This window comes from Glycine soja, chromosome 14 (genome assembly GCF_004193775.1).
Source record: "Glycine soja cultivar W05 chromosome 14, ASM419377v2, whole genome shotgun sequence".
NCBI lineage: Eukaryota > Viridiplantae > Streptophyta > Magnoliopsida > Fabales > Fabaceae > Glycine > Glycine soja.
Genome location: NC_041015.1, coordinates 10,712,947 through 10,728,264, shown reverse-complemented (window position 1 = coordinate 10,728,264; position 15,318 = coordinate 10,712,947). Strand labels below are relative to the sequence as shown.

At 39.2% G+C, this 15,318-nt stretch overlaps 1 pseudogene; it reads left to right on the top strand.

The window, feature by feature from the left end:
• The first annotated feature begins 223 nt into the window (after positions 1–223).
• Positions 224–1,633, top strand: LOC114384840 (annotated as a pseudogene).
• The last annotated feature ends 13,685 nt before the right edge of the window (positions 1,634–15,318 follow it).

Here is a 15,318-nt window from a genome sequence, read left to right as displayed (position 1 = left end):
TCTTGTGCCACTCTACCTGGTCGTATGAAACTGGCATGCATCCTAGCTCCCGAGACTCTTTCATAGAATTCCAACAATTTCTCCCACTCCTCAAAAGCCCATAGGGACAGAGTTGATGCTCCCACATCCATAGCATGAGTAGTTAAAGTAGGCAAATGATTTGAAATTCGAGTTATTTCACGGAATAACACTCGTATATATTGAGCCCATAATGGTACCTCGCAATTCAAAAGTCTCTCTACGGCTGAAGAATGAGCATGTTCTTGGGCCATCATAGAAACATAGATAGGGTTGACGATGGAACGAAGAACTCACCCTAGATACAGCTTTTTCGTACATGTTCACTTGCATCACATACATAAGTGTTCTCTGAACCGTGCAATAAGGTCACTTATAACACGACTCTCCCACTTAAGTTACCTTAGCCCCAGACAGGCCATGCTATTCAATGATATTGGAAAAATGGCAGCATAACGTAACAACTAGTATTAAAAAATGGTCGCCTTTTGAGGGGGGGGGGGGAAGCCTTTCAATAGGAGCCCTACTTCCCTCTTTGCGACCTCATCACTTCAAAGCACAAACCAATTTCTTAGTCACCGGGCAGAGGACGCCTTTGGTACTTTGCTTATAGCTTTTTTCGGTTATGCAATATACAGGAGGATTAGCTCTGGATCCCTCCCTACTTGCAAAAATAAATGGATCAAAAGGGGGCTGGGTTCTATTTCCGGGCCGGGCGGCAGGTGAAGGCCATAAGTTAAGATTGGCTTCCTGGTAAGGAAGAGAGGAAAAAGGTGTTGTCATCTAATCTATCTCAACCAGTTTCCCGAGGCATTGAAAATCCAAACCGGCTCAGAGAATCACTGGCACTATTTAGCCCTTCGTTTCACTATTCAAAGTACTACCTTTGCCTTCCCTTTTTGTAACATACCCAGGCGCCCTAATTTCCAATCACTAAGAAAAAAAATAGCAATCAAAGCCCTATCCAAGTAAAGCTTCGTGTATTATTTTTTTGGCTCTAGGGGAGTTTACTTAACCCATTCCCCAGTCTTCCGCACTGCTCAAGTAAGTGTGCAACTCTGTATGAGGACCTCATTCCCTTCTGCCCACTCTCTGTTCACACGATTCTCAAAGCAGAGGAGGAAGGGCAGGTAGCAGGTACCACGAGCCCTCTATTCCATACATTTATCTAGAAGCAAGTGTAGTTCACCGATTCTACATAATGCTTCTATCTCTCGGCAAAGGTCGTGTGAGTGTGCACTTATGCTTCGGATGCTTCGCCATAGAATAGATTGACCCAGTTCCCATTCTTTTATGGTGCACTCGCTTCATATCTCTGGCACACAAGGAAGGATGCGGTGGGAAGGAAGCAGCCATAGCCTTTGTCCGACCTATCATTCCATTGGCATCTTGCATTCACACATCCATTTGAGCTGCTCGGGGATGAAGTTGTAGATAAGTTAGTCTTAGTGGATCATTAGCTCCACCTGTTATCTCCTTCTACGACATGATGTTGTCATCGCCATATTCCATATGTAACTTAGTCATCTTTGCCTCACTACAGGTTAACACCTCCGAAAGAAACGGAGGACTTCATTCAGTGACTCCGCAATCACCCTCTAAATGATCAAAATAAGGTAAAGCTTGAAGATAAGTTTTGCACTCTACTAATTCCTCAGTCCCTCTAGTTGGGTGGGCATCGACCAGTCTTTTGACTAGATCCCCCTAAAACTGTACGTGTGGGTCTCCCTGCATGCGGCTCACGCCATTCGAGGTGGCCTAGCCCAAAATTGATTCACAAATCCTGTAGTGAAATTGAGACTTCTCGACCTCGAAAGCTAATTCGTGTGTAGGCAGTGCTGTTTGTCATACCATTGACTTTATCTATTCATTGAATTCACTTTTATTCATTTTTTTATAGGCTTGCTCCCTCTTTTTCCAAGAACTAATGCACTTCCCCTTGACTTCAGAGGGCCTTCTCTAATAGGGGAAAAGCCTTCCAATTCTGTCAAATGACCCGGCCCCCTGGCTCTTCCACCATCCTGGCTCCCTTTCCTACCGATGTTGTGCTCCCCCGACACTGGCCGAATGATCTTTGCCAGTAGTGCCATCCTCCCTGCTAGCTATGTATGGGTGGGTTGTCCCTCACTATTGCATTCAGTTAGGCTATGGATTACAGGAACAAATGTAGTTCAATGAGACAACAGGCAGGTTACACATTTTTTTGTGTCGAGATGTGAGGTGCAAGTGGTGATGATCACCCTGGGGTATGCGTTAGCACCCTTGACAGGCACTCCAGGACTCGCCAACGCTCATAAAAACCTAGGTCGATCGGTCCTCCATTCATCTTATTAGAGGTGTGGATAATGAGGCCACCTTCATAACCTTTTCCCTTCTATCCTTATGTTGTAGTAAGGTATGGTGGTTTGCTTAAGTTGCTCAACCACCTCTTAGCTCGATGCTCATGACGAGCTATGAGACCTCCACCATGCCGAAGGACCAAGCAGGGCATAACTAGCGGCATAGGAGCCGGCTCGACGTCAGCAGCTTTGTGCTGCACTAGAGTGATCCAATATGTGGTTTTGCATGTTCCACAACTTCTCCATTCATTTCGAATACTGGTCGTGAAACACCATGAGCAGTAGGATGTTGAGGTCCGAAATTCAAAGTGAAATTTTTTATTTTCCCGTTCCTAGTCGTCATGGGTAAAAAGGAAAAAATAAGAAAGAGATTATTCCAATAGAGCTTGTCTAGTACCAGAAATGCATCTCCTTGCGTGCGAGAGACTTCTATGCCAGCCGTTATTCCCAGCTCTGTTATGAAATTAAGCGGCAGACTCATCTTACAGGTGTTCCCTAATGAGGGATTTTAGGGGATTAAGGTTCTCCTTTATATCCTCCACCCATACACGAAGGGTTTCAATAGAAATCTTCGCAGATATTTCTAGATCGTGAGACATAATGTTCTTTGTGACACTGGAATAAATTTCTTCAATTTCTAAAAAGTGAGCGCAAAGCCCCCCTTTCCCCTTCTCACAATATTACCAAACTTGCTCAAGAATGATTGGCACTTCGAAGTGCCTCACGTTAGGGGATCAGCGTGGGGAACTTCTACCGGTTCTAGATTGTAGCCAGCAGGTTCTGAATGACTTATCTCTCACGATTAAAATAGTGGTTAGCCATCTCAACTACAACCAACTAACTTTTATGTTTCCATATCGAAAAACCAACCCTACTTAATTTGTTCTAGAAATGCTAACAAGGTAACACACTAGGGCCTTGGGTCATGAAAGAGATTGACCCCCATCCCCATTCACTATGTATGGCCAATGAACTCCTCGCTTTAGTTCGTTCTTTTCCTTCTTTGGGCTCGGGTCGATAATAGCCGTGGTAGTAATGTCTCGGAGCCCGGCTACCAACCGGAGGCACTGATTGAGAAAGTCATAATCATAAAGAAAGGGACATTAAACATAATTCTAGAAAGGCGTTACCACAACAAAAAAAAAAATATGAGTCTTGGTAGTTGACTTGCTTACTTGTTAGAGTAAGGCAGTTGAAGTGAAAGTTTATTAGACTAGTCCCACTAAGATGGCGGGGAAACTGACTTCCGAGAGAGTTGTTTTCGCCTCGTTAATTACCTAACGAGAGAGAGCCAATGCCAAAGTCGCCCTTTACGCGAGGGAATGCCAGACAGACTGACCTCTACTAACTACGTTTTTTTTATATAGACTGGAAGCTAGAGAGATACTATACTAAGGTATAGTGCCGTTACCAGAGAAGGTTGTTTCATGCTAGGCGTCCAAACCTACTACGCCCGAGCAGCATCCTTGGCACACTTGTTATATCCACTAAGGCTTCACATCCCACTTCATCCTACCAACTATACCTTATATAAATAGAAAGCCGCTCTATAACAATTCAAGACAACAAGAAAGCAAAATATTTGATCAGACCTTTTTTTTAATTTCCATTTCTTTTTTTGGAATGGAATATTTGCCTTCGCCTCAGTAGCCACTTTTGCTTATGGTAAATTTGTATCCATAGTTGTCTCCCTAGATACTTATGGTGGGTTTCAATGGATCTCTTTTCCACCTAGGTCAAAGGGGTATGCCGCTATATATGCTACACCGAAGTAAGCAAATGCCTTTGGATCTGCCTCTCGAGAACGAGGATCATATCTCCCACTGTCTGCCTGTAGACTCTCTCTCTTCTCGGCTTGTCCTCTAGTACTGACCTGAGCCTAGTTAGCTAACCTTCTCTCTATGCAAGAATACTAATTCTTAGAAAAAAAAAAGAAAGAAGGTAAAGGAAGGTTTGACGAAATTCAAGCTCATGACATGTCTCGCTTGATCGATCATAGACTATATTAAAAGAGAGTAGTCTTCAAATAGATGGCTACCCTAATGCCAAACTAGAATTCCCGGGTAGAAGAGAATCCATCTCGGTATGGAATTGGATCATAAAATATGGCAGAGCTATCAAGAATCAAAAGAGATCATCCTAAGACTAGAGGTGACCTGGAAATCCACAGGTTCGATAGAATGGTCCCGCAAACTGAATGAAGTCCTATCTTCACTTTAGTATAGTCCCGTCCTTTTGACATAAGATTCTCATCCACTTAAGAGACTGATTATCTCTCTCTTTCTATTTTTAGATGCTATATCTTTAGAAAACTTGAAGAGTGACTACTGATTTCTACTCATAGTTCCTATCTCCTTAGTGTACTCATAGGACTCGATAGTGTGCTCGTGATACAGTGCGCAAAAGTGTTTACAACAGCTCGTAGCTATTCTATGCATGAGAGTGATGATATATTAATAGCACGAGCTAGTCGATTCAGATTGAGAGGAAGGTCAGTTCTGATCTAATATATGAAGACATGTGTCGCACATCTACTGCTATAAGGAGTAAGCTTAAGGGGTGAGATTGTTGCTTACTTGCTTGCGTCGCAGATCAACTGCTATAATAGGGTGAAAAGAAAACTTTCAAGTAGAAAGGAAAACGGGATAATCATTATAATACAATGATAGCACCTGATTAGCAAGAAAAGCTTTCTCTGCTCTCTTCTTAGCAATGATCTGTCTAGGGCTAGTTTCAAAACAACATATTCTGTAATAAGACCCTCTTCATGGGCATTCTCAGACTTAGAATCTAATTCATACCCGGCAATCTACGATCTACCCAGCACCTTAGTTTATGTTAAATATGCATACTCGACTTCCGACTAATTGTCAAATAAAGCTATCTGTGCTTAAATTCCTAGCTTGAAAGCATTCTTTGAAGAAACCCTTTGATAAGCTGTCCAACTATGATAGGAAGACTATCCATTTTCTGAGCAAATGAGGCCTTTTTCAGTAAGTTATAGCTTCCTACTCCACCAGACGTTGACCGGCTTTAATTAAGCACCTTTGGGCGCTGGTTTTTCATAACCTATATAGCTTAATAAGAGACAATAGTCAGATAGAATTCATCTTTCTTTCTTGCTATATGAAATCGGAGGGAGTTTACTTTCTAGGAATCTTTCCACTCTTCTTTGAGTACCTTAAAAGTTACTTAGGTAGCACTCAAAGCGAGATAGTAACCTGAATTTTCTTCTGTTATTCCTAGATCAAGAATTGGTAGCACAGTTCAACAAGCAAAGCTAGATCAAAAAGGTAACTAGAAAGTCTATCCTAACCCACCACCCTGATTTCTTGTTTTGGTTCTTTATACTCAAATAGTTGACCAAGGGGAGTAGGATAGTCTCAATCATGTGAGAGAATTGGGTATGGAATACTAACTCACATATGAAAGATTCATACTAAAATCAAGCTTACTTTGACTGGATTCTGTCTACTAATAGCTATTGGAATAGAAGACTGGCCTGGCAGAGTATCCTATCTGTTACCTGACAGGCAGCTTCTTGATTGTTTCCTGTCTGATTCCTGCATAGACTGGCTTCGGAACCTGTAACTCTATCTTATTCGAAATTGCACAAGATAAGCAATGGGATCTATTAAAAGCTAGGCTCGACTACCTTTTGCAATTGGAAAAGTTATATGTCGAAGCTAGGTTCAAGGAGCTGGTCCCGAAGCAAGAATAAATCCATGCCTCAACTTCGTGGTTGCCTGCCATTTCCCTAGTTTGAGTTGCCCGCCCTATCGGATAAGAACAACCAGGGTCGAAGACTTTGCTTACAAGGTCCGATATCGCATCCGCCTTGGGGAAGTCCTTTTTTCACCGACTAAACAAGACAAAAATAGGCTTGTAGGTATAGCTTGGATTCAAATTATAAGATGGATAGACATAGACACAGGCCTTACTTCTTACTCTTATCCGGGTTGGGGGAAAGATGCTCTATCTTTCTGGATCGACATTTTAAGAAAACTAGCACTTTAATCTGAAAGTGGTGAGGCATCAAAGGCAAAGGCCCAACCAATAAAGGCATTAGTATCATATTCAAGGTTTTCAGTCGGATCGAGCTGCATTCTATTCTGGTTGGGAAAGTGGCGAAAGTTCCATTCATTCGGGATTACAATCTTTATCAGCCAATGCAGAAGGTAAGTAAGACGAGAATGTATATGAAAATAAGATGGATGTGTCTGGCACCAACCCACTGGTTGAGAGGTTTCTCCCCTTTTTTACTCTATCCTTTTTACCGGCTAATGAAAATTTTTTTATAATAGAATGATAGGCTTTAGCTTATCACCCTCACTCTATTCTCACCTAAATGTCAACGATGGTTTCCAAGTCTCCTTAATGAAACAGCTAAAGGAAAAAGAAGAATTGCATGTGTTAAGCAAAGCACGCATAATTGAACAAAAGAAGATCAAAGTCCTTAATAGTCAGATAGGATCATAGGCGTATGGTGACCGGCTTCGCGAGACCATTTCGGCCTACACAGGGCTAAGCTTTATTAGGTGTGGCTTATTCGATCCAAGCAAACTACTTGAAAAAACAATAAGAAAGATTGACTCTTTTATCTAAGCAATTTCTTTCTTTAACTTTAAACAGACAGACAAATACGTAGTGGAATAAGGTGTTTCCACTATAGGTTTAAGTAAGCTGACTGGTGTAACCTCAGATTATAGGTCAATAAGTGAGATAGAGGTTACTGAGAAAAGGCGAGAAAGTCAGTCCATCAAAATCAGTCCATTTACTTCGTAACCTTTACTTGGAATACTAAACCCACACCTTACCTAGGATTGCGAGTAAGGACTTCACATCAGGATTGGAAGCAAACAAGCGCACCAACTATTTATATAAATCCCCCAAAATGATCATAGGTCAGTCAGTTCAAAGCTCTAGATAAAAACCTCCATATCTTACCACCACTTTACTCTTAGAGTTGATAGCCAAAGAGGTATTCTAAATAAATAATTAAGGGAGGGGGACCCACAACAAAGGAAGGGGGATACTACTAATGCTTGCTTCAATTGCTTTCTTTATCTTGTGGTTGACTGCAATTGAAAGATTCATTCCTATTTTAGGATTGGGGCGGTGTCTGCCCACTAATGTAAAGATTGGTCGGGGAGAGTCAAAAGAGAATTTCTTTTTGATTAAGTTCCAGGCTTAAGAGCTGAATTTGCCATTGGGATTGGTGTACAAACAAGACTGATTGAGATTTGTAATTAGCTACAATAAAAGAATACACACTTTTGACAGAGAAGTGAACAACACCGATCTATAGATAAGAATAAGGATAACCTTGAAAGGAGTCTTCTTAGCTTGAAAGAGGCCTTGAAGGAGTGAAAGAGAGAAGATGGAGTAGCCGAGTGAATATCCTTTGCTATTGAATTTGAAGAAGTTGTGGCTTTATCTTTCAATAAGATCTTGGACTGGGATACTAAGCAAGAGAGCCAAAGGGGCGAAACGAGATATAGATGACTGGATCAGTCTAGCTACAAGACCTTGAAAAGGGAATAAGCCCTGGGACTTTTTTTTTAGTTAGAGATTTCAATTTATTGGTCAGTCATAGCTGTAGCTATAGCCAATAGACTAGGTCTATAGGGCATGCCCTTGAGATGTAGAAGGACTGGTCTTTTCCTATTTTCGAAAAAAGTAGAAGGCATTGCCCTATACGTGCCTACTCAATTGAGTGACTCTCAGTTATTGTAAATAAATAGAAAGAGCATGAAAGTCTACTGTCTTATTGGATCTGCTCACTGGAAATGGAATTGAAATCCTCTTAGTCTGATTCCTTATGAAGAAAGTCTGACTCTATCTACTAAATAGTGAAGGGATTGGGGGCAAAAAGTTCCTTATAAAAGGGATATGCCTTTGAATTTCAATTGGATGCTTCCTCCCTCACATCTGATTCTATAGCAAGGCTTATTCAAGCGGAAATGATAGATGATTTTATGCCATCCTCATTCCCATCCTTGTCAGCTTTCCCTTCCCTTAGTGGATTCTAAACCTTGCGTCTTGCTACTGGTTCTGTAGCACTGATATTAGAAGGGGATTCAATAGCAATAGAAGCTCTTTCTGTGCATCTTCCTTATTTAGCTGTGGGAACGAGTGTTGTGCTTTCCCCGACCAATACCACCATTCATTACCGTGAACCAGCCCCTCCTATAGGTAGGTGCTTCTTCTTTAAAGCCTGTAGATGGTGTATAAGTTTATTATATCGTAAGTAAGGAAGTTGATATTGTCAGCTTCCTTGTTCACAAGACTCTAAAGTTTATCTGCTACATCAGAATGAAAGAGAAGACTGGTTGCAAGGCTTGTTGAAAAGAAAAGATGTATCCTAGGACCTTCACCATATTCACAAGTGTAAAAGAGACCGTCCCTTACTCATAAGCATGAAAAGATCTAACTTACCCTATCCAAAGACCTTTTAATGAAAGATTGAACATGTCGCTTTCGTGTCTATCTATTCAACTGTATAGATCCCGAGCTTTCCAACTGCCTTCTTTTCAGAAGGAATCTAACTGGCGAATGAAACTCCAACTCAATCTCCTAGAAAGCAAAGAGGACATGCTTGAAGTGGGACTGGGACTAGATCCCTAAGCCCAAGGAACTAGTGTTCCGGAATAAAAAGTACGTTTTCTCGTTCCACTTTTTTCTAAACTCGGACAAGATTTCACTCGAGTTCAAGCTTTCGTCACTTAGTCATAAGGGATAACCTGGGCATGTCAAAGAACTGGCACTACCATACGTTGGTCGTCTTCACTAGGCGGGGCTCACCGCAAACCTACTTCCTCTTGGATCTTTTCTCAATGCCATTTTCTTTCCAATTTCTACTCCAGTGGCCTGGTTCTTTTCTATGTAATTCTTTGAGTCATTTTGTGTCTACCGCCTTCTTTCGATTGGTGGATCTGAATTCGGAACTTGGATATAAGATGTAGCAAACTAAGGTTTAGTTGGGTGTTCTCTTCTGTTACTAATTCGTGGAACTATTACATCTATCAATTAGGGGAAGCCAGTTTCGTCTACTTATCTATGTATGGTGATTCACCTACCATTCCTCCATAAACGTGTGTCAGAATTAACAAAAAAAACTAAGAGAAAATGTATTATGTTCATTTCATTGTTCCTGAAACTAACAATGAAGAAACCAAAATTTAGGAAACAACCAACTTATCATACCAAGAGAAGCCAGGTATCAAATCCTTGTAGTTTGAGCCCCTTTTGTTAACCCAATTCTTGTACATGTGCTTGGAATGAATTGCAGTCAGTCAAAGTTCTTCTAGCCTTCCTTCATGTCATAGCCTTAGCTTATCGACGGGTCTTGCAATACATACAATACAACATTTTCTTTGACTCGTGCCTTGGAGAAGAACATTCTTTTTTTGAGTTTGAAGTCGTTACCTTGCGAGAGCCACTTGGGTGAGACCCTTCTCTCCTTTTTTATTCCCATCCATATATATGGTATGTTGAATCACTTGTGAAGTCGACTTTACTTGATCGTGTCTGCTTCAACTTCACCCTAGACATGTGTCATGTAGCAAGACTAACAAGTGGTCGAGTGAATTTATGAACGAATGAGAAACTATTATATAAAAAAAAAAAAAAAAATACATTTCTTATTTTTTATTCTACCTTGGTCGTGTGGAACATGGATTAACATTATGTCATCCCTACAAGTGATCACCCATCCAGGATTTAAAGAAGAAGCGTCATGTGAGTTCTTCGAGACGTAAATTGAATATTTGTTGTATTTCTAATTAGTCCTTCATTATGCATGATGGAAACCACTGTTGAACTTTGTTGTGGAAGAAGTTGTTTAGTTTCCATGTCTGGAGCTAAATGAGATGTGGCAGCAACATTTGGATAAGTTCCAAACCGTGTTAGGAAAATTTTTGAATTTGCTTAGTACCAATTAATGTAGTGGCTCATATGTTCAATCTTTTCTAGAATTTGCTTAGTACCAATTAATCCATCGTTGATGTTCCTCTGCCCAATTTGTGTCACTATGTCCTCTCATGTCAGTATGATGGACTTTGTCAAGATTATGTGGTAGATTTGGTATGTCTTGACAAAGTCTGGAGCATCACCTCGTCAGTCTAATGCTATACTACCACTGGAAAACAGATTAAAGTTACATAAGCACTCCATATTTTGGAATCCTTGTATGCATTTTTTGGAAAAAAAATTACTCAAATCCTCTGTAAGGTATCCAATGGAACTGAAAAATTAATTTGTGTTAGTAATTTTAAAAACAATGAAATTAACATTTGAATAAATAAATAAACAAAGGATTCAACCTTCTCGTTACGCATGTTGTCGAATATTGACCTATAGCCTATGACATCACCACTTGGGGTTCTAGAAAATCATAGGCCTCTACCCCTCCATCTAGTGAAATGTATGTTAGTGACAAATACATTACAAAAAAATGGACTTTGTTTGAGTGAAAATATTTTGTTTACCTATTTGCAAGTGAATATGACGGCTAGCGCTCAACCCTTGGTTGAATGTTGCACGATGAAGAGGATGTAATGACTATGTTTTCCATGTTCACAGGCATCTCTAAGCTCACATGTCTGGAGGTATATATTGCCACCACAGACTAGCCCACATAAACATGTGCACATCCACCACCAATTCCTGCCATCTCTTTCAATTTGGAGGGTTTGGATGAATACCTCAATGAAGCAATAAACCTTGAATCGAGTTTTAAAGAACCCTCCTACTCCTAATTTATTTGATTTCTATGTTATTATTTAATGATTTGTAGGACTCATATGTGTGTTTTTCATTGTTGTGTTTTTGAGTTGTTGTCATGTGTTTTAATGCCAAAAGTTTGAAGTATTGATTGAAATGTTCAAGTGTTAGTAATTTTTTCTTCTTTTTGCCCTAATTCTTGAATGCATTTGAGGGTTGAATCGAGACCCAAAAGTTGTCTTAATGACTTTATTGACATGAAAACTATGAGAATGTAACATTATTTTAACAAAAATAGTTGATACAAATAAAAATCTAAGTGCCCAAACTTGCCATCATGGACTCAAATATTAAAGTGTTACTAATTTTTTCTTGTTTTTTGGCCTAATTGTTGAATGCATTTGAGGGCCGGATCGAGACTCAAAAGTTATTTTAATGACTTTATTGACATGAAAACTATGAGAGTGAAGCATTACTTTAACCAAAACACCTCATGCAAATAACAATCTAATTGCCAAAAGTTGCTCTCATGGATTGAAATCTTAAAGTCTTAGTAACTTTTCCTTGTTTTTGGCCACTTCGTTCATGCATTTTAGGGCCGAATCCATACCTAAAAGTTGTCTTATGTCTTTACTAACATGAAAACTATGAGAATGAAACATTATTTTAATCAAAAAACCTTATACAAATAACAAAGTAAGTGTCCAAAGTTGCTATCATGGATTGAAATCTTCAAGTCTTAGTAATTTTTTCTTGTTACTTGTTTTCTTTTTTTTACTCTCACTCACAGGTTCAATCTATTCATGTTAGGGAATCCAATACTTCAGACCCTCATCTATTCATGTCAGGGAATCCAATGCTTCAGACTCACATCTATTCACGTCAGGGAATCCAATGCTCAAAACCCTAACCCTAAACTTAGGTTGTAAACCCTTAACTCTAACCTCGAACCCTACACTTAAGAGGAGACAAAACTTCTTTTCTCTAATGTTACTTGTTTTCTTTTTTTTTCTCTCTCACTCACAAGTCCAATTTATTTCAGACCCTCATTTATTCATGTCAGGAAATCCAATGCTTCAGACCCTCATCTATTTACGTCAGGGAATCCAATGCTCGAAACCCTAACCCTAACCTTTGGTTGTAATGCCTTAACCCTAACCCCTATATATAGAACTCATATCCACCTTCATTTAACACATCCATAGAAAACTTCCTTCCTTTATTACTTTCTTCTAAGTTTGCAAACACAAATCCTTTGTCACATTTGTTTCACTATTCTTTGTCTATTACATAACATGTGTTCCTTATCTGTCAAATGGTTAGTGCACTATGATGGTCAAATAATCAAAACAGATGAAGGGGATACATTTCAAAGCCCCACCCATTGTTCTTTCAAACAAAGCGAGGCCTCACACTTGAAACCTTGAAAAGAAAAATCCACGAAAGGTTTCGTCTTCAACCATTGGACCAAGTATACAATATTTCATTCCAATACCCACAATTAATAGGGCGCGGGATGCTGAAATTTGTAGCAGTCCAACTTGTTGACAACAGAGACGTGAAAGGTATGATTTTTTTTATTGGTCATACTAAGATTCTTCAATGCTATGAATTTTATGCAAACATCAAGTGCAATACATTTCCTACCCTGAACCCTGAACCCCGAACCAGTACCTCATCAACCACAATATTATCCTTAATCCCATTATTCACACACATCTGATGCAACGCAAGACACTTTTGCTTTAACCCAGCCAGAACAAAATATAGTTAAACCAAACACGTCTTCTTTTACCCAACTTCTTTTTGCACCATTTTCCACCAATTTTTTTGACTCAAACATTTGATGCTACTGAGGATCAACCTTACTCGTACTTGAGTACCCTTGCAATAAAGCCTTCCTCATCAACCCGACCAAACAAGCTTGAGTTTACAATAGAGCCAGGCTTACCTAACGAAGAACTCGGTCCCTTTAGTAAGGACGAAGATGAAGATCAACACAATCAACCCTAGGAGGAAGATGATGAGGAAGAAATCGAGCTTGTTCCACCAATCACATTGTACCACTATACTACATACCACCACACATGCAAAATTTTGAAGAATCCAATTTTCAAGATTCTGAATATGGCCATAACTTGGATCGCAAAGAAGTCCAACATCTGGTGGGGACTCTCATTGAAGGGATGTGTTTCCTGAAAAACCAAGAAGTTCAACATGCTTTACAGCAGTATCATGTGAGCAAAAGAGCTAACTATAAGGCATAACTATCGAACCCAACAAAATTAATTGTCATTTATGATGACGATAGTTGTGCTTGGAGGTGCAGGGCATCATACATCCTTGTAAGTAAGCAGTGGGAAATAACTCATCAGTAAAAGAATTCATAACTTGATTGAAAATGATTCGTCAACTTTAGTGCTAGCCTTGATAGCACATATCAAAAGCACTGAACGATACACCAACACGTACCGCAAAGCAAAAGGCTATTGAAAACATCTACGACAACTGGGAAAGATCGTACAACAATTTACCGAGATTGTTGCAAGCTATCCAGCAATTTCTTCCTAGTATGGTCATGGAGAAGGAAACACTGCCAATGCCATAACAAGAACGTCAAGCAGTAGAGGGTTTTGTCATGTTCCATCATCTTTTTTGGAGTTTCAAACCATTATCAATGAGTTTAAATATTGTAAGCCCATAGTTCAAGTCAATAGAACACAGTTGTACGATAAGTACAAGGGGACCCTCCTTATGCCAATTGCACAAGATGACAACAATAAAATCCTTCCAATAGCCTTTGTTGTTGTTGAGAGTGAATCAACGGGAGCATGACTTTTCTTCCCCCAAAATTTAAAAAGCCATGTCACCCCATAACATGGTGTGTGTTTGATTTTAGAGAGGCACAAGTCAATCAAAAGTGCCTACTCAAGACGTGATAGTGCATGGACGACACATAATTCTATGCATGTGTTTTGTATTCGACACATAGCATAAAATTACATGAAGAGGTACAAGAATAATCCCATAAAAAAATTAATTATCAATATGGGTGAGTGCCAAACTTTTTTCTCTTCATATAAAATATCACTTCATTTTGTATTATTCACTATATTGAAATTGTATGTTTATAACTACTCAACATATGCAAGGACGAAGCCTACATTCAATTACTACTACAATAATTTAAGGGAGGAAACATATGTCGATTGAGCAATTAATTGGCTCAACAAGATTCTGCGAGAAAAATGGACTGTCACATGGAATGGTGGCCAACGATAGGGGCACATGACCACTAATTTTGCTGAGTTGATTAATTCGATACTGAAGAAATCAAGAAATCTGCCAATAGGTGCGTTAGTAAAATCAACATATGTAAGGTGTAATGCATTGTTCAATGAAAGAAGGAGAAAAACTGCAACAATGCTTACATCTGGCAAAGTTTGTATGAAAATACTAAACAAGACCATCGAAGACGCACATAGAAAGGAAAACACTCAAACTACTCTTGAGTTCAACCGACGCGACACACATTTCTTGGTCCAGGAGACAATAAACCTGAGAGAGGTTCAACCCGCTGGAGATTTCACGATCAGGCTGGATGAAAGGTGTAACAACCCACCTTGTCGCTACAATATCACTACCCTAAATCACGTAAATTTTTTGTGATATACATTCACCAAACAACGCACAATTACTTAAATGAATATATATATATATATATATATATATATATATATATATATATATATATATATATATATATATATATATTAACTTGGTACACATCATTCATATAACGAAAAGTAAATTAGTTCATACATATAATTAAATCTGTGATTTACATCCTCAATTCGAAAAGAATTATAGAACCAACTATGGAGGAGTTGATTAACAAAACACAACTCTCTCCCAAAATAATCCCAACGTCATCACATCGGCTTAGCAGCTCCACAAAAGAATCTCACTTCACATACTCTATTGTTGTCAATCTGCTCCCATGAACGAAGGTTCGCGATCATCATAGGTACCAACCACACAGTACAAAAATTGCAAAGGTGGGTTTATTATAAAAGAAATCAACACAAAAATCAAATGATCATGATTAGTAAGAAAACATTAACAAATACCATAATCATACGCAAACATCCATTAGTCCAACATACACTCAACACATAGTCATCAGCCTTCCACAATTCTAATCAATCACTGCTCAGTATGATGCATGCACCTAACC